We start from the raw sequence: 24,691 nt of genomic DNA on the forward strand, positions 1-24,691 counted from the left end.
GCAAAAATGCTTCAACAGGTTACTACAAACATATTTGAAACAAAGAAAGGTAGAAAGACTTAGCAAAGACATAGATGTAAAGAAGAACCAAATGGAAATATCAGAAGTAAAGAATACAATAACCAAAATAAAAAGGTCAGGGAGTGGGATCATCAGTGGAATGGAAGACAAAGCAAAGAATTAGTGGACAGACAGAGATGAGAACTTTAGATATCTTCAGATATGTAGGACTATAACAAAAGAGCTAACATTTGGGACATCAGAGTTCAGAAAGGAGAGGAGAAAGAGGGTTGGACTGAAAAAGTATGAAAAGGAGTAATGGTGAAAACCTTTCCAAATTTATCAAAAAACATAAACCTATAATTCAAGAAACTGGATGATTCTCAAACAGGATAAACCCAGAGACATCTATACTAAGGTGCATCATAACTGAACTACTGAAAACTAAATGTAAGGAAAACTCTTGAAAGCAGGCAGATAAAAATGACACCTTACCTGAAGGGAAAAACAATCTGAATTATGGTGTATTCCTCATCAGAAAACATAAAGGCCCAGAAAAGCAAGTGGCACAACATTTTCAACTGCTGAAAGTAAATAACTGCAGTTAGTATCCTATAGCCAGCAAAAATACCCTTCAGAAATAAAGAAAAAATGAAAACATTCTCCGATGAAGGAAAAATATGAGAATTTGTCACCAGAACTATCCTAAAGGAATGACAAAAGGAAATTCTCTAAACAGAAAGTAAGTAATAAAGTGAGGACCTTTAGAACAGGAAGAAGTAACAGTATGAAAAAATATGAGTAAGTATAATAGGTTTCTCTTCTTAATTTTTGTAAAATAATGTTTTAATGATTCAAGCAATATTATAACACTGTCTTTTTTTTAAAGTCCCAACTTTTATTTTATTTATTTTTTTAATGTTTACTTTTGAGAGAGAGACTGCATGCACACACATGTGGAAGGGGCACAGAGAAAGGGAGACAGAGGATCTGAAGTGGGCTCTGCTGAGAGCAGAAAGCCTAATACAGGGCTCGAACTCACAAACCATGAGATCATGACCTGAGCTAAAGTTGGACACTTAAAACTGACTGAGCCACCCAGGTGCCCCTGTAATACTATCTTAGTGGTTCTGAATGAATATAAGGGGAATATTTAAAACAATTATATTATAAATGGGAGAGAATAAAGGAACATAAAGGGACATAAAGCCTCTATTCTTCACTTGACCTAGCTTGTGACATAGCTTGTGACAAGTTAAGGTGACATAACTTGTGACAAGTTAAGTTTATATAATGTAATACCTACAGCAACCACAAAAAAAAAAAAAAAAAAAAAAAAAAAAAAAAAAAAAAAAAAAAAAAAAAAAAAAAAGCTGTGCAAAGAGATATACTGAAAAATGCTATAGGTAAATCAAAATGGAATTTTTAAAAAGTCAGGTAACCCACAGGAAGGCATAAGAGAGAAAAGAGAAATGAAAAACAGAATGAAAAAACAGAAAAAAAATGGTAGCCGTAAGCCCTAGCATATCAACAATTACACTAAATGCAAACAATCTAAATACAATAATTAAAAAACAGAGATTTGCAACATGGATTAAAAATCATCACTCTAGTATATGCTGCCTACACACACACTCACACACACACACACACACACACGTCCCTTTAAATGTAATGATATAGCCAGATTGAAAATAATAGGCTGGAAAAAGTATTATATTAATATTAATCAAGAGAAAGCAGGAGTGACTAACATGAAATAGACCAACACCAATTACAACACCAATTACCACAATTTACTCAATATGAAACAGATATTTTGAATAGTCCTATAACTATTAAGGACATTGAATTAGTAATTTTAAAACTCCCAAGTAAGAAATCTCCAGGTTCAGATGGTTTTACTGGAGAATTTTACAAAATGTTTAAAGAAGAATTAACACTAATTTTATATAATATTTCCTAGAAAATACATGAAGAGGGCACACTTCCCAACTCATTTTGTGAAGCTAATTTTACCCTATTACTCAAACTCTACTAGGAACACTACAGATCAATGTCCCTCATGAATATAGATTTTAAAAATTCTTGAAAAAATTAGCATATAGAATCCAGCAATATGTTACAAGAATTATACACTACAACTACGTGGGGTTAATTGCAGGGATGCAAACCTGATTCAATATTTAAAAATCTGTCAATGTAATCTATCATATTAACAGAGTAAAGAAAAAAATCACATGATCCTATCAGTTGCTACAGCAAAAGCTTTGACAAAATTCAACACCCATTCATGATTTAAAAAAAAGCTCTCAGAAAATAGGAATATATAACTTCCTCAACTTGATAAAGAGCAGCTACAAAACAAAAATCTACAACTGACATTATCATTAAGACTTCATTTTTTCCCTCGTAAATTAACAAGGCAAAGACGTTTGATTTATTTATTCAACATAGTCCTGGAAGTTCCATCCAGTGCAATAAGACAAGTAAAGGAAACAAAAGGCTTACAGATTGGAAAATATTTTGGTACTACTGAGAAATAAAAACTTATATTCACACAAAAACCTTTATGTGAAACTTTATTCATAATAGCCAAACAAGGGGAAACAACCTAGATGTACTTCACTGGGAGAATAGTTAAACAACAATATCCTGTTATGGTATTGTGGTATAGTTTTGCAAGCTGTTACTAGTCAGAGAAACTGAGTAAAGGGTATGTAGGATCATGATGTATTATCTAAAGCAGAGTTTAATCTTTTTCTTAATGTTTATTATTTATTTTTGAGAGAGAGAGAGAGAGAGAGAGAGAGCGAGAGCATGAGTTGGGGAGGGGCAGAGAGAAAATAGAATCCCAAGCAAGCTCCGCACTGTCAGAGCCTGACACAGGAGTCAAACTCAGGAACTGAACCATGAGATCATGACCTGAGCCAAAATCAAGAGTTGGACCCTTAATCGACTGAGCCACCTACCAGAGTTTAATCTTAAAAAACTGGATTCTCTTAATCATCTCTATAAGTGTCAAATGTGATACTTAAGAAATTAATAAAACATTTATTCTCCACTTAAAAATCTATATCGTTACTTATATATTCTACCAATTACTAAGGGAGATGTGTTAGAAATAATTCATTATGATTGGGAAGTGTGTGTTTTTCCTTTTAGGTCTGTCAATTTTTGATTTCTGTATTTTGAGTCTATATTGTTGCATGCAATAGAATTATTCAACCCTCTTGGTTGATTGAGCCTTTAATCACCATGGAGTGTCACTGTTTATATCTTATGATGCTTTTTGCCTTAAAGTCTACTTTGTCTGATTTTAGCATAGTGATGCTTTCTCTCTTTTGCTTGGTATTTGCATAGGATTTCCCTCTTATTCTTTTGCTTTAACATTTTCTGTATCCTAATTTTTAAAGGATATCTTATAAACACATATATGTTTCTATTTAATATAATATGAAAAATTTAATATTTTTATTGGAGTATCTTATTCACTTACATTTAATGTAACCACAAATATATTTGAGTTTATACCTGCCGTTTTATTTGTTCTATTTTCACACACTCTGTTTTCTTTTTTCTCTTTTTTCTTGCCATCTTTTAGATTAAACAAATATTTTCATTATTCAATTTTCTCTCTATCTTGTTAATTATAAATTTATTTTGTTATTATTTTTAGTAGTTGTCTTAGACCATTCAACATACATCTTTGATTTATCAAAGTATAATATTAAACAGTACTTTTACCATTTTCCATACCATGCAAGGACTTTAGAATACTTTAACTCCATTTACCACATCCAATTTTTATGCTATTATTTTCACATGTTTTAATTCTACATATATTTTACACCTCACATGATATTATAATTTTTCTCTTGGATAAATACATAGGAGTAGGATTGGTGGGTCATGTGGTATGTGTATGTTTACTTCTTTAAGAAACTGCCAAATTGTTTTCCAAAGTGATTCTACCATTTTGTGTCTCCACCAGCAATATTTGAAGGTTCCAATTATGCCACATCTTCATCAGCACTTGGTATTGACAGTCTTTTAAATTTTAGCCTTTCCGGGGGCGCCTGGGTGGCGCAGTCGGTTAAGCGTCCGACTTCAGCCAGGTCACGATCTCGCGGTCCGTGAGTTCCAGCCCCGCGTTGGGCTCTGGGCTGATGGCTCAGAGCCTGGAGCCTGTTTCCGATTCTGTGTCTCCCTCTCTCTCTGCCCCTCTCCCGTTCATGCTCTGTCTCTCTCTGTCCCAAAAATAAATAAACATTGAAAAAAAATTAAAAAAAAATAAATTTTAGCCTTTCCAATAGGTATAGAGTAGTATGGTGGGGTTTTAATTGGCTTATCCTTACTGACCAATTATCTGTTCATGCACTTCTTAGCTATTCTTCCATCTTCTCTGGTGAAGTGTGTGTTCAGAATTTTTGGTACTTTAGAAATTGGTTGCTTGCTTTTTTTTGTTGTTGAATTCTAAGAGTTATGTATATATTCTGTAATAGGACTTTGTCAGGAATATGATTTGCAATTTTTTTCCAGTCCATGGCTCACTTTCGGATTCTCTTAACAATGTCTTTTGCAAAGCAAGATTTTTAAATTTTAATAAAGTTCAAATAAACATTATTTTCTTTGTGGATCATGCTTTTGTGGATTGTCCTTTTAGTATCTAGAATCTCTTTGCCTAATGAAGGGTCGTGAAGATTTTCTCCTGTATTTCTACTAGAAGTTTAGTAGTTTCACATGATACATTTAGGTTTATGATCCATTTTGAGTTAATTTAGAAAAAAACATTTTGTTTTATTGAGATATAAGTCACATACCATAAAATTAACTTTTTAAAAGGTATAATTAATTGGATTTTAGAATATTCACAAGGTTATGCAACGATCTCCACTAGCTAATTCCACTAGCTAATTCCAGAGCACGTCATCATCTGAAAAGGAAACACTGGAGCCTGTTAGCAGTCTTGGACCATCACCCCTCATCCAGCCTTAGGCAACTACTAATCTACTTTTTGTCCATATAGATTCCTTGACTTAGTGTAATATTTTCCAGGTTCATCCATTTTGTAGCAGGTATTAGTACTGCATTCCTTTTTATGGATTAATAATGTTTAATTATATGGATATATATACATTTTATTTATCCATTCATCATTCTATGGATATTTGGATTGTTTTCACTTGTTGGCTCTCATGAGTAATACTACTGTGAACACTGAACATTCATGTACAAGTGTTTGTGTGAACATATACATTCAGTTATCTTGGGTATGTAGCTAGGAGTAGTTGAATTAATTTTTATATAAGGTGGGAGGCATGGGTTGGGATTTTTGTTTTGTTTTGTTCTGTTTTTGTGTACGGACGTCTAATTAATCCAGCACCATTTACTGAAATAGCTATCCTTTCTCCATTGGATTGTTTTTGACTTTTGTCAAAAATCCGTTGATTTTTAGATTCTGTTTTGTTCCATTTGTCTGTGTCTTTTTGCTAATACCACATTGTCTTTTTTTTTTACTATTTATTCTTTTTTGAGAGAGAGAGAGAGAGAGCACGAGTGGGGGAGTGGCAGAGAGAGAGGGAGACACAGAATCTGAAGCAGGCTCCAGGCTCTGAGCTGTCAGCACAGAGCCCAATGCGGGACTCCAACTCACTGACCATGAGATCATGACCTGAGCCAAAGTTGGACGCTTAACTGACTGAACCCCCAGGCACCCCCAGTCTGTATTTTTTTTACTGACCTATCAGTAGATAGGTTTCTAGTCCTCTCTTTAGCTGTGTCGTTTTTGCTGTCAAACTCATCTATCCAGTTCTTAATTTCAATTATTATATTTTTGTTTTAAAATTTCTACTTCAGGGGCACCTGAGTGGCTCAGCTGGTTAAGTATCCAACTGTTCATTTCAGCTCAGGTCATGATCTCATGGTCGTGAGATAGAGCTCTGCATAAGGCTCTGTGCTGAGGGTGGAGGCTGCTTGGGATTCTCTCTCTCCCTGCCCCTTCCCCATCTTTCTCTTATAGTAAATAAACATTAAAAAGAAATAAAATTTCTACTTGATTTTTTTCTACTTGATTTTTTTTTTGGATAGATTCCAGTTTTTCACCAAAATTCTCTACTTGTAATTTGCTTTCTTAAATGTATTGGTGACATTGTATCTGATAATTCCCGTATGAATCACCTGTAAATCTTTTTTATTGTTTGGTTTTTCTCTGGATTTTGTTCACTTGGGCTTGTCTCCTGGTAAGTCTGTAACTTTTGATTGAATGATTAACACTGTGGATAAAAAATTAAAGTGGAAGTTTGAGCTTGAATGTTACTTCCTCCAGAGAAGGCTTTCTTTTGTCTCAAGTCAGAGTCAGATCATCTTAATCTGATCTCAGATTGAGTTCAGGTTTCTGCTTCTGTGATAGTTCTATTTTCGTATCCTAGAAGTAAGGTTAGCCCTCACTTTTAGGCTATAACTTATCAGGCATCCCAACTGAGAGCTGGGGGTGTTTGCTAAGGTTCTTGATTTATGACAACCCAGAATTCTTTTTTTTTTTTTTTTTTAATCTTCAGTCCCAGGAGACTCCTGAATGTCTACTCAGCTTCTGGGTCCCTCAGATATTTGCTTACAAATCTACAAATGCCTGCAAAAGAAAAATGTGGCCAGCTGTTAGGTTCACAGGAGTATACTTCTTTTCTCTTGATATTCTTGGCCTCTCAAGTCTTCATTGTCCTGGAAACTTTTCTTGCTGTTGAAACTTGCTTTCCTAGCTGGGTGAAGATGTTGATATGATACAAGCTAATCCACCATATCCAGAAGCAAAATGGAGAGCATGGACCTTGGAACCCAAACTGTAGTATTTAAATCTCACTTCCATCATTTATGTGCCTGGTGATCTTGAACAAGGTATTAACTTTTTTGAGCCTTACTTTTCTTATCTCTAAAGTAGTAATGATAACAGTAGCTACCTTATAGGGGTATTGTAATGATTCACAAATGCACATAATATATTTTAAAAATATATAATCTAATAAAATAAATATCTTAGAAAAGTGTCTGGAATCCAAAAAATGCTGTAATTGCTATTTGCTATTATTATTTTTACTTGGTCTCCTTTACAATTACTATTATTTTCCCTTGTATTATGTCATTCACACATCCTTAATAGTTGGCACTGGCTAGTAGATGAAGTCCAAATTCTATATATGCAGTTCTCAGCCTCGGAGAAGTATTAGAATAACCTGTGGTACTTTTTAAACTCTTAAGCCCCAAGTTGAACCAGGCCAATTACATTAAAATTTTTGAGGTGGGATACAGATATCAATCAGTATTTTTAGAAGAGCCCCAGGTTATTCTAATGTTCAGTGAAGACTGAAAACCTCTATTTTACTTCCTAGCTTTCAAGGTCCCTTAGAGTAGGGCCCCAACCTATCTTTTTTAAGAATTGTATGTATGTATTTATTTTTATAAATTTTTAAATGTTTATTTATTTTTGAGAGAGAGAGAGAGAGACAGAGTGCGAGTGGGAGAGGGGCAAAGAGAGATGGAGACACAGAATCTGATGCAGGCTCCAGGCCTCTGAGCTGTTAGCACAGAGCCTGACACAGGGCTCGAACCCATGACTGCGAGATCAGGACCTGCGCTAAGTTGGACACTTAACTGACCACTTATTTATTTATTTTTTTTTGAGAGAGAGAGAGTGTGTGTGTGTGCATGAGCAGGGATGAGAAGCAGAGGGAGAGAGAGAAAACCTTACGCAAGTTCCATACTTAGAGTGGAGCCTGACCTGGGGGCCCTTCCCTGCTTCCCAATATGGGCAATCTCTTGTAGCGTGCCAATCTATTCAAGGTACGGACTTTCACCTGCATAATCTCTTATATCAAGCATGAGGCTCAAAGGCTGATGTTTTTTCTCCTCCGCCTCCCTTCGTAGTGGAAGTGGACACCCAAGAATGTGCTTATGTCCTTGTGTCCTCCCTCTTGGCTTTTATCTCTTTACTGTAACTTAGATCTGTTTCATGGCAAGTTTTGATTTTTTTTTTTTTTTTTTGTTCTTTCCGCTTCTCCTTCCCAGACCTTCCTTTCACCTTTCCTTGTCCAAGGCTAAGCCAGCCTCCACTTCTGCTTAGAAACACACTATTTATTTAACTGGCCTTGTCAACTGGTAGCATGGCACAGTAGCTAATTTCCAGTGATAGGGCTTGAGAAACCTTTCTGCCCTCAGGAGCCAACATTGATCAACATCGTGCTCATTCTTACCTCCACTCCTTTGTTTGTGCTTTGCTCTCTACCCAGAGTATCTCTTACCCTTCCCCTTTCACTGCCAATTTTAAATCTCTCCAGTATTCATGTTTTACTTAGTCCATGAAGCCCACTCAACATCTCCAATGCACACTATTCTGCCATCTATGTCACACTCCTCCTGCTCACCTTGTCTATTCTACACTATTGTACCTCAAAATTATATACTTCCCTCCAATAGAGAACCTGGGGACACAGCAGGAATGTAATACTTAATATTTGCTTGTTAGACTCACGTGAAATTGATGGAAAGAAGCCTTAGCTCAAAATTCCCTAAATCGATTTCTCCTTTCCCCAAAATAATAACTACGACAACATCAAGAGTTGGTAGGAATAAGGTAGAGAATCCCATTCATTCTCTGTTCCTGCATAACAAATTCTCACAGTTGTAGCAGCTTAAAACCACACCGTTTATTGTCTCACAGTTCCAGAGGTCATTAGGTCCAGGTGGCTTGGCTGGGTTCTCTGCTCAGGATCTCACAAGGTCAAAATCAAGATACTGGCCAGGCTGAGATCTTACTGGAGGCTCTGGGGAAGAATCAAGCTCATTCAGGTTGTTGGCTATTTCAGGTCCTGGGAGCTTTAGGACTGAGGTCCCCTTCTTCTTGGGGGCTGGGATGGGATGGGGTGTCTCTCTCAGGTCCTTCCATGTGGCCCCCTCTATCTTAGCAGCAGAAAAATTCCTCTAGGTTCAATTCCCCTCACTTTGAATCTGATTTCTTTTTCTGCTACCAGTGGGAAAAAACTCATTGCTTTCATGTTTTTAAATTTAAGTTTATTTATTTATTTTGAGAGAGAGAGCAAGAAAGTATAAGCAGAGGAGGGGCAGAGAGGGGGGAATGAAGAGAGAATCCCAAGCAGGCTCCACACTGCTGGTGCAGAGCCAGACTTGGGGCTCGAACTCACGAACTGTGAGATCATGACCTGAGCCAAAATCAAGAGTCAGAACTGACCAAGCCACCCAGGTGCCCCTGAAAACTCATTGCTTTAAGAAAATCTCATCTGACTGGGTTAAGCCTACAAGATTATCTCTGTATCTTAAGGTCAGCTGATTTGGTCTTTAATTATATCTGTAAAAGCCCTTCATAGCAGCAGCACCTGGATTGGTGTTTGAATAACCAGGGGATGGAAATCTTGGAGAGCTATCTTCAGAGTTCTGCAGCAGTGATGGAGCAGGAAGCCAGACAACCAGTAAGAAAGCAACCGCTGAAATCCAATGGACCAATGCTTTGCAGAGTGAAAAGCACCTTAAGGATCAGCTAGTCCAGCCCTGTTTTTTGCCTGATGGGCAAATAACTAAGACCCAGAGAGGGGAAAGGAATTCATAATTCATCTTCCACAAATCCACCCAAGGCCAGACACTGTATTAAATGTTTATGGAGAATATAGAGATAAATAAGATTCAGCATCTGCCTTTAGGATTTTACTACCCACATGCCCACGGCCCGTGGAATCTAGTTTTCCTTTAGAAAATAGCCTGTTTTTAGGGGCACCTGAGGGGCTTAGTCGGTTAAGCGCTGACATCAGCTCAGGTCATGATCTCGCAGTTCCTGGGTTTGAGCCCCATGTTGGGCTCTGTGCTGACAGCTCAGAGCCTGGAGCCTTCTTTGGATTCTGTGTCTCCCTATCTCTCTTTCCCTCCCCTACTTACATTCTGTCTCTGTCTCTCACTCAAAAATAAATAAACATTAAAAAAATTTTTTTAATAAAAAAGAAAATAGCCTATTTAAAACCCTTGGAGACTCTAGAACTATGTACTAGAAAGGGACCTCAGAGATAAAATATTCCAATGTTTTCCCAAGTAGAACTGATAACTTTAGGTGACATGTAGACCAACATTTTAATTGTGTTTCTGGCAAATGACACTGTTTCCCCTGCATTACAGCGATGTAAAGGTTTTTCTTCCTCCCTCTTTTCCTCTCTTTTTTCCTATCTTTACCTTGTGTGAAGACACTTACTGTGTGGAGACAATAGAATATGATGCTTAAAACATTTGGGCTGTGGAAATTAGAGAAAGCTGGATGTTGAGCCTGGGTTCTCCTACTTGGCAATGCTTGACTTAAACTCTGAGTCTCCTATTCTCATTAGTTAAGTAAAGATAAATATGTCCTTACGGGGCGCCTGGGTGGCTCAGTCGGTTAAGCGGCCTACTTCGGCTCAGGTCATGATCTCGTGGTCCGTGGGTTCAAGCCCCGTGTCGGGCTCTGTGCTGACAGCTCAGAGCCTGGAGCCTGTTTCAGATTCTGTGTCTCCCTCTTTCTCTGACCCTCCCCTGTTCATGCTCTCTCTCTCTCTCTCTGTCTCAAAAATAAATAAATGTTAAAAAAAAATTAAAAAAGAAAAAAAAAGATAAATATGTCATTTAAGTGATATCACGTGTGTAAAGTGCTTAACAGAGTGCTATCACTGTATGAGGATTCAATAGGTTAGCTATTATTAAAATGAGCTCTATTCTGGTTTACAGGGAAGGGGGGGGGGCGGTTTCTGCTAAGGGCAGCCAGGCCTGGTTTTCCTTGATCTCTCTGGGAAGTGGGGAGCAGTGTTGGAGGGGGTTCTTGCAACTCTTCCTCTCCTCTCTTGAGGGCATGGAGAGGTGCCTGAGATGTGACACTTTTTAGGGGGAGAGAGGAAATGGATACAGAGAATAAAGGAGAATAATGCAGGGTGCCTGTGGGAATTATTCATTCTTTGGAGAAACAACAAACATGGATTGAGCACCAGCTCTTCCCTTCTAGGAAGGAGCAACTTCTGTAACCACCCCCCCCCCACCCCTACCCCTTGTGTCTCCACACCAAGCCTTCTCTCAAGTCATTCTTGACTCTCTCCCCCAGGAATTTGTCTCCCTCTCTTTATTCAGAGACTTGTTGAATCCTCTCCTCTAGGAAGGTTTTTTTGGTTTTTGGTACTAAAAATTTTTCAAGGTGGCTCTGTCAGAGGAGGGGAATGGAGCTAAGGATGGAGACTTTGGATGGTCAAAGGCGCCAGGTGACTTGGCAGTGGGTGAGGGAGGAGCATCAGAAAGAAGATGGGAGAGACTCAGAAAAACTTACTAGATCATGCCACCCAGGCTAGCCTCTGAATGTGCCGAAACTGCTTAGTGTATGCCACCAGTGGAAGAAGTTTTAGGCATTGCAACATCCTGGTGGCGGAGGTATTTTGTCAAGAGCTAAAGAGAGAACCTACAGATAGGTGCCTATTCTGCCAGTACATGGGGCGGGCATCTGCCAGCAGTGAGACAAGCCCCCTGAAGGGATACAGAGTTGGAAAGGAGACTGGGTGGGGGTGGGGTAAGGAAGGGGATTGGCGTGGTAGGGAACAGTTTTAAACATTTGGTGCTACTTAAGTTATGAGGACACAGAATGTAGGTCTTTCATTTTTTTTTGGATTTATTTATTTTGGGAGAGACAGAGATAGAGTGAGTGAGGGAGGGGTGAGAGAGAGAATCCCAAGCAGGCTCTGTGCTGTCAGCACAGAGCCTCACGCGGGGCTTGAACTCACAAAACTGTGAGATCCTGATCTGAGCGGAAAGCAACAGTCAGAGGCTTAACCAACTGAGCCCCCCAGGAGCCCCAGTCTTTATGAGCCAACTGACCATGTTTCTCCTGAGCCAATGCAGAAGCGGTTTGTGAGACTCTGTGATTCGGAATGCCTCTGAGCCACTTCCTCGCTTAGACAGGGAGCAAGAACAAATGACATGAGATTTAAAATAATAATAATTTTACACAACGTAGGAAAATAGGTCTTTCAACTCTACTGGTGGGAGTACAAATTTGCCCAGTCTTTTTTAAGGTATTTGGATAGTATGAATCAAAAGTCTTAAAAATGTTTATGCACTTTGACACAGAAATTCTACTTCTAGGAACATATTCTAAAGAAATAGTTGGACAGTTGTACAAAGCTCTGTGAATAACGGCATTCATTATAGTTTTGTTCACAACAGTGGACAACTGAAAACAACCCAAATTTTCAGCAATCATGGAGTAGATGTTAAAGGGGGTTACCTTCGTGGAATACTATGCAGCTATGAAAAAGACACTGCTGCTCCTCCATATTTATTCATATAGGAAGATGTTTATAACATTTCAAGTGTGAAAAGCAGGTCCCCAGAACTGTATTCACTATGATCTTATTTTTATAGATAAAAGTATAGCCATTTATTTCAGTAATTTTTTTTCTCCCAGACCATTATTTTATTGAAGATGACTTTATGCTGAGACTGCACCATGAGGAGGCCCAGTTTTACACAAGGTCACTGCCACAGAGCAGTTCATTACTAAGGTGTTGAGATAGAGGCAGAGTACATAAATTACTTTGCATAGTGTCTGACACATAGTAGGTGCTTAGAGGTAGAAAGTCTCTTAAACTGTTCAAGAGAATCTTTGTCTAGCATCTGACTTTGGTTCAGGTCATGATCTCTTGGTCCATGGGTTAGAGCACCGCCATCAGGCTCTGTGCTGACAGCTCAGGGCCTGGAGCCTGCTTTGGATTCTGTGTCTCCCTCTCTCTCTGCCCCTCCCCTGCTCACACTCTGTCTCCCTCTCTTTCTCAAAAATAAATAAACCTGAAAAAATTTTTTAAAAAACTGGCAGAGTTCTGTGGCCAGAAAGTATATAGTTGTTATGATCTCAATTTTGAAAAAAAAAAAAACAAAAAACATCCACCCATACAAAAACTCTCAAGATATAAACAAACAAACAAATAAAAACCCCAAAATGGTAACAGTGTTTAAGTAATGTTGGATTAAGGGGGTGATTTTTATGTCTGTTTTTGCTTTAATACACCCAACCCCGCGTGATAGAACAGACTGTCTTTATTACTGTCTTTCTCTTCACTCAAAGTTAAAAAAAAAAAGACTTTAATTACTGATATAAAGTAAAACAATTACTTGTTGGTTGGCTGAGAATTGTTAGAAATTAATAAATAGTTTGGAAATTATTTAGTAAATTCTAATTACTTAGCAAAAGTAATTAAAATATTTATAAGTGAACACCCATAAAACACCACCAAGAAAATACATTACTCAATAAATGGTTTAATTAGTATTTCATTACTAGAAATTAATCTCAGTAACCAAATATTACTACAAATTACATGTAGGATGGACAACTTATTTTACTGCTATTAATGATTTCAATTACGAAGTTTGTGCTAGTCTAATTCCCTCCTGCTTCTCCCGCCCCCCTTCTGCACCCACCCAGGAGAGTTCTCACTTCCCACACACTGGGCCTGAATTAGGGTGTTCGGGGCTGGTCTGACACCTTCCACATTGTTGGGAATCCCTAGATTAACAATTTCTCTCAGCTTATTTCCCAGTTGTCTTGCTGAAATACTGGCCCTGGGTGCTTCTTAATCAGCTAGAATCAGACTCCAGGGGCTGGTGGGCTTCTTCTCACAGATATACATTCCTCTAGGGTCTTCTAAATCACTCGGCTACAAGGCTCGACTCCCTCCCCATGCCTGTGCCAAGGCCACTCTGGTGCTGGCTTGTGTTCTCCATTAGGTGCTCAAGTTGGTGGTGGGCTGGGGTGGGGGGGGGATGGGGTGGACCCGGCTACTGCTAAGTCATAAAAGGACAACTACGTGCAGATTAGAAAAAGGAGCCTTTCTTCCAGACAGATGCAGTCACACACTGGGGTGGATTTCAGGTTCCCCAGGAGCAAACTATGAGACTCAAGATTTGTGTATACTAGTCTTATTGGGGAGTGTTCTCAGGAACAACTGCTTAAGTGGGGGGAGGTAGGACTGGGCAGACATCACTCAGCAGCCCCATGGGAAGCTCTGAAGCTGGGATGATTCTTCAAAAATGTCCTGCATTGAGGCAAGGATGGGGGTGCAGGCCTTTGTCATTTCAAATGACCAGACATCAGGTCAGACATCACTCTGGGTAATGACGTGCCTCTCTTTGGCTGAGGTCTAGTGCTGGAGAGGGACTCCAGCTCTTAACAGCCAATGCTCACAGCAGCTGGAGGAAGGAGTGCCTCCATTCGGAAGGAGGAGTTTAGGCAGCTTGGGTCCTGCACACCCACACCGGGAGGCCCTTCTGGGGTGGCTTGAGGCCAGGAGTTGAATGGGCCTGAGCTGTCCCATTGTTCTTCTGGGGCTGCGAGGAGTCTTACCTCTGGAGTTGGGGTGGACCCCTACTTAGCTATCAGCTGATGTTTATGCTTAACCTATAAGTTTCATGAGGGCTCGTCCATGTCTCACGGTATTCTCTGAATTTAACAGTTTGTGGCAAAATTTTTATGGCAAAAATTAGTATTTGCTGATTGAATCTACAGTAGTAAAGACAAACTGTCACCCAAATGCGTTAATATATAAGCTGTGATGCACTTGACAAAGGGAAATACAGAGAATCTGATATAGGAGGGGTCAGGGAAGCTTCCCCAAAGAAATGACACTTGAGCTGAGAACCAAGGAATGGGTAAGAGTGACCCAGGCAAAGTTAGGTGGGGTGGGCTGCTTCCCAAGCCCTCCCCTGGAAAGGCATTCACTCTGCCTGCTGCTAAGCCTGTCTCTTGGGTGTAGACAAAGAGGACCTGAGAGGTCACACTCACTGAATTTCTCCTGTTATCTGCTGCGGAAATGTATCCTTTGTCTTTATCACAGCCTTATCTTGTGTAACATTCTTGTGTCAGAGAGCTTTTTTGCCTGACCACAGCTCAGCCACAGCGGGATGAATTTGCCTGTACCTGGCAGGTGCTCTCTGGAGTGCGAGATACAGAAGAGATGTCCCAGCTGGAGGTGGTGATCACCCTGTACTGCCCACAGGGCGTCACACACGTGGATGCCACGTGTTGTATTGGACCCAAGACTGGTAGCAACTGTGCTACACCACATCTAAACCCCTGTTTCCTATTTGTCCTTCTCCCCATCCTGCCCGCGCCTTCGCCCCTGTCTCGGGTAGTCTCCAGATTGCTCACTGCGCAGGATTGTACGCGGCTTGCTTCTCCTCCGCGCATGCGCACGTGTCCTCCTTTCTCTCCTGAGGACCACTCCACCCACAAAATCCAGCGGAGGCCCCTCCCTGGAACTCTGTCTGACAACTCCAGATCATACTGGGCTTACCCCTGTGTGGATTTCTACAGCCCTCAGCTGTAGATTCTTTAGGGCAGAGACTGTTTTAGAAACCCTGGGCATGATAGCATGCCTCCGTGCTAGCGAGCCAGGAGGTTGGGGAAAGGCTGGAGAAGTCAAACCCTGAAAGAAGATCCGGTATGTGCGTCCCTGCCACAGTGGTCTGGTTGGTGGCCGGCAGTGTCGACGGTGGGCTGGATGATATCTGGTGGTGTCTCGGCTAGGCACACTGTGAGGGTTGCCATAGGCCTGGCTTCTGCTGGTGGTGGCAGGACATGGAGGGAGGGAGGGAAGGGGGGAGGAAGATGGAAAGTTCATGTTTATCACGCCTGGAACTTTGCCTGCCTTGTCCTTAATCAGTCCACAGCTAATTAGCCACCTCCTTCCAGCTCACCAGAGCACCATTAATCACCTCGTACAAAGCAGAGTCAGCTGGGCTTTCTGCTCGGGGGAATCCCGGGTGGGCCCTTCTTGCTTGGGGTACTGAGAGGGCCGAAGGAAGGCAGGGGCTCCTCTGGGAGGGTTCCTGGGGTTGTCGGGCAGGGGCCCTGGGGCCCAGTACCTCCTGGGAAGATTGTAGGAGGAAGCTTCAACATTCCAATTTTGTTCGAGGAGATAATGCCTGAGCTGCAGACCAGAGGCTCACTTCCCCAGACTCCCTTGCAGGGAGGGAAGGCATATGACACAGTTCAGACTAACAGGGCATAAGCTGAAACCTTCTAGGGCTCTAGGAAGGCTTTTGCTTTCCTGATAAAAGCCATTGGATGCTGCTTATGCTGTCCTTTCTTGCTCTTTCTCCTTTCTGCTTTGAATGCAGACTTGAAAGCCTGGAGCCGCAGCAGCCATCAGCCTCCACAAGGGAAAGACCAAGAGAACTGTAATAATATCAGCTATGAGCTGGCAAACCAAGGCCAGTAACCATCCAACGTCTGGAGTCCTGTCAGGTGAGAATGATGAAGCTCTAGCCCACTGTTGGTTGGTATTGTTACTTGCAGACTTGCAGCTGAACACTATTCTAACCAGGGGAACTCAGAGGGTGGAGGCCTGATTGCAGAGATGCCCATGGTACCGGGAGTAATCCAGACATTTCTGGGCCTCACTAGCCAGTGGGCATGAGTGAGGTTATAGTACCTAATGTCACTAGCTCCGTCCCACCTCCAGTCCTTCATCCTTGAAAGCCTCATTCTCTAACCCCTTTTAGTCACCTGTGTTATTAAGAAAGTATCTGGGTGTGACATTGATATATCAGTCATGTTAACTTTGTGTAATGGAGTTCCTAGTAAGGCAAAATTAGATTTTCCAGCAAATAAGTAATGCCTTTTTTCCTAGTTAAGGAACTCTGAGGTAAATAGGCAAACATATTGCTTTGGACGGGTGCCTGACTGGCTCAGTCAGAAGAGCATGTGGCTCTTGATCTTGGGGTCACGAGTTTGAGCCCCATGTTGGGTGTAGTGATTACTTAAATCAATACATGTAAAAAAATTGCTTTGGAAAAAGGGCGCAACAAGGAATACTGTGATTCTAAGAAGGTTTTGGTGTACAAAGGTGGGAGTATTTGTAGATGGGCCAAATAGCCTCTTGGGAGGACTGGAGTAAAGACTCTGACCCTTCCCTTTTGGGTTTCAGATTACTAAATTAGTTTCTGATGACCTGAGTTGGGCTCTTCTGAGATCCTTTAGCAGGAAAAGATAGAAAGGACCCCCGGGGGAAACTCACCATCAGGAAATGGGGTATGTGAAGAGGTGAATCAAGCTAACATCAGAGCCTAGATGTTTTTTAGGGGGCGTGCTGGTGTCCACCTAGTAGGTGGCCAGGCAGAAACCCTTCTGACCCAGACACGCCTGCAGTGGTCATGCTGTGGGAACACAATGGCTGCAAATATGAGTGTGAAGTAAAAGAATTGCACCTTGGAGCCCAAGTGGGGGGCCCATGTGTGCTGTGCGTGTCCAGGGGTTGGAGGAGCAAGGGCAGCACTGAGTTGTGGGTATGGTGTCAAAAACTGTACAGGACCTGTTTTCAACAGTGACCCCTTGTGGCCGCAGACTGCTATGACTCTTCAGTTCTGTCTGCCTGGCTTTTAGAGACAGGTGCTGATGTACTAAGGATCTCCAGTTCTTGGACAGTTACCAAAAGGTGAGAGGAGGAACACTCCGAGCTAGAGAGGTAGGGTAGCATAGTGGTTAGGAGGATGGACTCTGGCATCAGACAGCTGGGGGTCAAGTTTCTACTCTGCTTCTTGCTGGTTTATCTTGTGCACAAATCTGGTTTCAAGTGCTGCTGACCTGTGCAGTCTCACAGGAGCCTTAAATAAGCCCCACACTTGACTTAATGCTTAGTGCCTTGAGAGTCTTAATAATTTTGAATAAGCCTCCCCACCCCCTGCCACCGTGTTTTCATTTTGCACTGGGCCCTGCAAATATGTAGCCAGACCTGCTTGGGAAAATTACTTTACTTCCCTATGCCTCAGTTCCCCCATCTGTAAAATGGCTAAAAAAATTACCTGCCTCAGCTTTGTAAGCATTGAGTTATATACATAAAGTACTTAGAAAAGGATCTGGCATTGTAGTAAGCTCTACGTGTTAGCCATTTTTTATTCCTATTAATTCAGGCAGATGAAGACTTGAGCAATTAATCTGCAAAATGCAGAGATGTGAGTATGTGTGGGCATCCAGGTAGTGAAGCATATCAGATCGAGCACATGGGGGAACAATGCAAAGAGAGGAAGATGTGACCCCTGGACTTACTTCTTTCACAAGATGAGATGCCTCATCAAGCCCACATCCATCTGGGTCCACAGGGCTGACAGGGGAGGAGGATACCGAGGTCTGAGAAGGGTGGAGTCAAGGCTAAGCTCCCACTGCAAGGATGGCAGCAGAAGTTGGGCATGGCTCAGAGGGGCAGGCTGGGACACCTTCTGGATGGTGCCTGCTATCTCCCCACAGGGTCAGGCTGCGAGGCAGGCTGTCATCAATGCAGGCCCCATTTCCTGTCCTCTCAGATGTGACACACCATTAGGGAAGGGTGACCCGGTTCCAGCCTTCCCTCCAGCCTGGGGCCCATCATTGCATTTACAGGACCAGGTCAGAGGATATGAGGTTGTGGAGTGCTTTATTATGATTATTCTAAAGAAACTTACCTATTGACAAGTAACATATACACAAAAAGAAGAGCAATCATAAGTGCCCAGCTCAATGGATCCTCTCAAAGTGAACATACCCAGTTCAAGAAATAGGGCATCCCAGAAGTCCAGAAACCAGTCAGTCACCCCCTCCTTCCCCAGTCAGCTAGGTAGCTACCCTGCATCGCAGTTTTTAAAACCATTAAGTTGCACTTTTCAGGGCACCTGGGTGGCTCAGTTGGTTAAAAGTCTGACTGTTGCTTTTGGCTGAGGTCATGATCTCCCAGTTGGTGAGTTCAAGCCCCATATTAGGTTCTGTGCTGACAGCATGAAGCCTGCTTGGGATTCTCTCTCTGCTTGTCTCTCTGCCCCTCCCCTGTGTGCATTCTCTCTCTCTCTCTCTCTCTCTCTCTCTCTCAAAAATAAATAAACTTTAAAAGAGGACATTAAAAAAAGATTTCACTTTTCAAATTTTTTTTTATTTTGAGAAATTTCCAATCTACAAAATAAATTGGAAAAATAGAATAGGAACACATGTATACTTACCTAGATATACTGATTGTTAACATTTTGCCTCATATTCTCTTGTCTTTCTGTCTTTTGTCCTCAGAATCTACATGCGTGATTTTCAGAACTATTTGAGAGTTATTTTCAAACATCTTGACACTTTATCCCTAAATATTTAAGCACATGTCTCTTAAGAACTAGGACATTTATGGGGCGCCTGGGTGGCGCAGTCGGTTAAGCGTCCAACTTCAGCCAGGTCACGATCTCGCGGTCCGGGAGTTCGAGCCCCGCGTCGGGCTCTGGGCTGATGGCTCAGAGCCTGGAGCCTGTTTCCGATTCTGTGTCTCCCTCTCTCTCTGCCCCTCCCCCGTTCATGCTCTGTCTCTCTCTGTCCCAAAAATAAATAAACGTTGAAAAAAAATTAAAAAAAAAAAAAAAAAAAAAAAAGAACTAGGACATTTATACAGTGTAATTTTCACACCCAAGAAATTTAAATTACTATACTACTATTATATAGTATATAGCTGATATCCATATCTCCCTAATTGTCCTAATAATGGTCCTTATAGATATATGTTTTTAAATCTATAATCTAAACCTGGAACACATTTTGCATTTAGCTATATGTCTCTTTAGTTTTATTTAATCTAGAACAGTTCCTTTATCTATCTATCTATCTATCTATCTATATCTATCTATCTTTTGGTCTTTTGTGACTGACATTTTTGAAGAGTACAGGCAAGTTTTCTAGAATGTCTCTGAATTTGGATTTGTCTGATTGTTTCCTCATGACTGAATATTGTTTGAACATTCTTGGCAAGAATGCTACATGAGTTTTATTATTGTGTATTTATTCTTTACAATTAATTTATTATTAATAATAGTGGCTGTAATTTATTGGGTGCCCATCATGTGATGTGGGGATTACTATGTCCATTTTATAGGCCAGGTCACTGAGGCAGAGAGTGGCCAAGTACTTTTCCCAAGGTCACATAGTGAGGGGAAGTGCCAGGATTTGGTCTGTCTCTACTGCCCATGCTCAAAATCATTTTTTTTTTTAAAAAACAACAACTGATAATCAGTTTAATAAAAAGGTTGACTTAAGCATCTGCAATGGTGACTTCAATCTTGACTTCTAGCTCAATACTGATAGAAGTAAGTAATCTGCTTAACAATCTCAGAAGGACTGTGTAAATTAATGAGTCACTTGTGGATCCTCATCTGAAAACGATTTGAAGTCTTTACCATGAGTTTTTCTTGTGGTGATTCTCAGAGTCTTGGTGGACATTTGAACTTGTCCTTTCCCTTTAGATTCTTTCCTTTTGCACCTCTGATCAAGTCAGTACATACCTTCTCTAAAGATTTTATGTTGTGGCTGGTTAGAGTAATTTTCACTGGTGAATCCCCACCTCTGGTTCCATGATGTCTTCTGGATGTCTTTAAAAGCCATGGCTGCAGCGGGGCTTCCTGACTGACTTGTTCCTGGGAGAGAACAAACAGTGAACAGTCAGGAGCAGAAGTGGGGCGCCCAGAGCTCCGCTTTAGCTGTGACTATGTCTTCCTCAAAAAGAGCACTCAGAATTGGTTTTGGCCACTGACTTGAGGCTGTGCCCTGGCTGTGCCAGAGGAGCCTGTCTGTGGCATCTCAGAGGAGCACGCACAGGGCCTCTCCCTTCATGGGAGCTGGTGCTGAGGTGGGCACCTCTGTCTGTGCAGGAGAGGTGAAAACATGTCAGACCCAGAGCTGATGGGCAAGTCAAAACTGCTAGTTAAATGGCTTTAAAGTAGTGGCCATTTATAAGTTAATGAAAGAGAAAATAGGCACATTATACATACAGATTTGTCCTTAATGAGGGGAAAAGGCATTGTTTACTGATGTTCAGTTCTAATTATCCATGCACAAGGCTAGCTTTTTTCCAGCAGTGCAGCGTGCCCCCGCTCTCCTATCTTCTACCATGTTCCTTTAACCCCTTCAGTGCCCAGCTGGGTAGTGACTCATCCCTCAAAGCACCAGTTTCCAGTGCTGGCTGAGTAGCCAATTTCTGACTCAGTCTGCTGGGACCTTTGACCCTGAGACAGGCCCGGCAGCTGTTTATGTCCTCTGCTGTCCTCAGCTGGGTGCCAGATGGGGGACAAGGCTGCCAGGGCCCTCAGGGCAACCACCCTTGGAAGAGGCAGAGCTCAGGGATGGCTGCTTTTCTGGGGTGGAGGCTTCTGGGTAGCAGGAAGGACGCTACAGATGAGGGAGATGTAAGGAAGGAGTTGCAAGCTGGGGACTCCCCAGGAGGTAAGGGCTTAGGAGCATCAGCCACCGATGCCATCCTATATAGTTTCTCTGAAACTGTCAAGAAGGAAGGGGCTCCCTTGGGAAAGGTGAACAGTGGGGTATACCCCAAACACACCTCTCACCCTCGCTGAGGTCATGCCTGTTCATTTCTCACTTAGCATAAACACACCTGAGGTCACCTGGATAAACAGATAACGCCTCATCACCCTATAAGCTTCCCCCTGCGTCTCCATGTCCCAGCTGCTAGATGTTGCTTGTCCCCCATGGGGACATAAACTAGCAACACGGATGAGTGGGACACGCCTGACTATTGTCAAAGTGAGGTCACACAGCCTGTTCAGCTTGGGAAATCAGTGAGGAGAGAAGAAGGTGCAGGGGCTATACACTGGAGGCAGGGTGGAGGAGATGGCTAGATGGACCCCAACCACAATCCTCCAGGGGCACATTTGAGCTGTCTTTAGGAGCCTAGGCTGGGAAGGAATTTAGCTTTCCCCTGAACTTTCTGGGTGAGTTAAAGGTAGCAGTTCTAATTTGCTAACGCTCAGAGTACCTTCACCACTCTGCACTGGGCGGGGGGGTGTCCAGGAAAATGTGCCTGGGGACTCCCCACAGGTTGTTGTATGGGTGGTGGCAAAAACATTACCTCCATGGGGCGCGTGGGTACCTCAGTTGGTTAAGAGTCCACCTTCGGCTCAGGTCATGATCTTGCGGTCTGTGGGTTCAAGCCTCACGTTGGGCTCTGTGTGGACAGCTCAGAGCCTGGAGCCTGCTTCGGATTCTATGTCTCCTTCTCTCTTTGTCTCCTCCTCTCACACTTGAACTCTGTCTCTGTCTCTCAATAATAAATAAACATTAAAAAAAAAAACAAAACAAAAACCATTACCTCCATGACCACTAGACAAGAGTCCATGGAGTGACCCCACAACCTAATTTTGAGGGTTTGAGAAAAGGAGGTCCTTCATGATTGATTAAAAAGGAAGCTGAACAAAGCCAATAAATTTGAAAATTTAGATAAAATGGACAAAGTCCTAGAAAAAAACACAAGGTATCAAAATTGACAAAAGAATAGAAAGCCTAAGTAATCTTATAACTATTAAAGAATATGAATGCTTCATTAAAGATCTCCTTACAGAGAAAATGCCAGGCTACAACTGCACTTCTTCCTTTGGCAGTTATTGGGCATTTGCTGCTATTAAAGCCACACATTTGATCTGTGTTCACCTTCTTATGCCTATTTCCAGCACTCTGCTGAGATAAGGAGTTATGCTGGAATCCTCTTTCCCATCCTTAACCCAGAGGAGATGTCATGCAGCATCCTTTCCATAAATACCTCCTATTTATTTGATGCTTTGAGTGGGAAGCCAGAAGAAATTTTATGAGAACATTAAGGGTCTCTGTGCTAAGCAAGTCACCTGTATTGATCTTATTTAATGTGCGTAAACATAATGCAAGAGAAACATTATTATTCCCATCTGAGGTTCAGAGAAGTGGCCTGACTTTTCCAAGTCACAGAGTTAGTGAGAAGGGAGAAAGGAAAGCTGGAGCCTAGGGTCATCTGACTCCAAAGTCTATTCCTCTCCTGCTGTGCCACACTGCTGCCCAGAACAAGCCTGCTCCTTCGTCAAGGAAAAGAAGATCATGACTGAACCCTCTCCCTACCCAGACTCCATCTCCAGCTGTCAACATTAAGGTCAGAATTCCATGTCCCTCCCATCCTGATTATATAATGCTCAGGAATTTCTTCAGTTGGTGAATGACCCTCTTACATAGCAGACCCCAAAACTGAACCTGGCATTGAAAGGCATGGTTGGCTATTCTGTTTGTCTATTGCTAAGTTAAAAATTATCCCAAACTTAGTGGTATAAAACAGCCACATATTATGCTTATAGACTCTTGGGGTCAGCAATTTGAATAGGGTACAGCATGGATGCCTTGTCTCTGTTCCCGATGTATGGTCTCATCTGGACGATCTGAAGGCTGCTGGTGACTCAGTAGCTGGGGGCTCCTTTGCTCATATGTCTGGTCGCTGGTGCTGGCTGTTAGCTTTTGGCTGTGACCTTAGCTGGGACTCTTGGCCAGAATATCTATATGTGACTTCTCTTCATAGCTTTGGCTTCCTCACAATATAGTAGCTAGATTCCTGTGTGAGAGAGCCAGGTGAAAGCCACATTGCCTTTTATGACTTAGTTTTGCTATTTGTACAGTATCACATTGGTGACATATCATTTGTTGAGGTAGCCACAAAGTCCTACCAACTTCGAGAGAGGAAAAGTAGACTCACCTTCTGGATGGGTGAGTGTTAAGGTTCTAGAAGAACAGGTGGGACTGGAAATATTACTGTGGCCATTTTTGGAAAATACAGCATGCCTCATGGGCCTAGCTCAGAGGAAGCTTTCCACACAAGAGGACTTGAGAGTAACACAACACCCTTCATTCAGTCAACACACAGTGGTTAAAGTATCTTCCACATGCCACACACTGCCTCCCTGATGGGGTAGCTGCACACATTTTTAGCTCCATCCTCACTTAGGTCCTCCCCCTGAGGCCCTGAGACATTTGGTCAAGATGAGGGAGCTTTGGGCTTAAACTCTCTCCAACCTTCTGGGAAACATTGCTCTGAGTCACTTCGTCTAGTGTTCAGAGAATAATTTCTTTCTCTGGGGGCAGCTATTAAATTGAAGTTTTATATTCCCACTCCTGAAAGAGCAGGTATATTGAACAACTGAACAGTTTCTGTTTAAAAAAATTGTTTTAATGTTTATATTTGAGAGAGAGCATGTGCAGGGGAGGGGCAGAGAGAGAGGGAGACACAGAATTCGAAGCAGGCTCCAGGTTTTGGGCTGTCAGCACAGAGCTCTACAGGGGGCTCGAACATGAGACCATGACCTGAACTGAAGTTGGATGCTTAACCAACTGAGCCACCCAGATGCCCCAGTTTCTGTTTTTTGAAGAAAAAAAAAAAAAACACCCAATTTGCTTTTTTACTTATCTGTCAGCAGGAAAGAGGTTCCTGCCCTTTGATGAGACTAAGAAGTAGGGTAATCTATTTGTGGATTGGCTCTCTGTGGTGTAGAGGAGGAAGCTGGGAGGGCTCCTCTGTCCCTTTAGCACAGGAGCGTGGCTAGTGTAACTGACTCACTTGCTGTCACCCTGGCTAATGTAATGAGCTGGTCATGACAAGTTGAAGGATAGCTTGCATAATAATCATGATAATAACCAGTATGCATCATACTGTACAGTATGTATCAGCTGTGGGCTGAGCATTTTACACACCGTCCCATTTAATCCTCTTTTTTAAAAACTGTATTTATTTATTTTGAGAGAGAATGGGAGGGGAAGAGAGAGAGAGGGGGAGAGAGAGAGAGAGAGAGAGAGAGAGAGAGAGAGAGAGAGAATCCCAAGCAGGCTTCACACTGT

At 41.9% G+C, this 24,691-nt stretch overlaps 2 long non-coding RNA genes across 2 annotated transcripts in view; one reads left to right on the top strand and one right to left on the bottom strand.

Moving 5' to 3' along the window:
* The window catches only part of LOC123577428, a 108,082-nt gene that overhangs the window by 57,651 nt on the left and 25,740 nt on the right, over positions 1-24,691 (top strand). Inside the window, exon 4 of the long non-coding RNA XR_006701837.1 lies at positions 16,180-16,306. This is a non-coding gene — a long non-coding RNA (uncharacterized LOC123577428). The remainder of the gene's footprint in view (positions 1-16,179; positions 16,307-24,691) is intronic.
* LOC123577429 lies at positions 14,532-21,964 on the bottom strand. The gene is made up of 3 exons (XR_006701838.1): positions 21,918-21,964; positions 20,233-20,469; positions 14,532-15,618 (listed from the first exon to the last, which is right to left on the bottom strand). It is a non-coding gene; the product is annotated as an uncharacterized LOC123577429 (long non-coding RNA).

Source organism: Leopardus geoffroyi, chromosome D2 (assembly GCF_018350155.1).
Source record: "Leopardus geoffroyi isolate Oge1 chromosome D2, O.geoffroyi_Oge1_pat1.0, whole genome shotgun sequence".
Classification (NCBI taxonomy): domain Eukaryota; kingdom Metazoa; phylum Chordata; class Mammalia; order Carnivora; family Felidae; genus Leopardus; species Leopardus geoffroyi.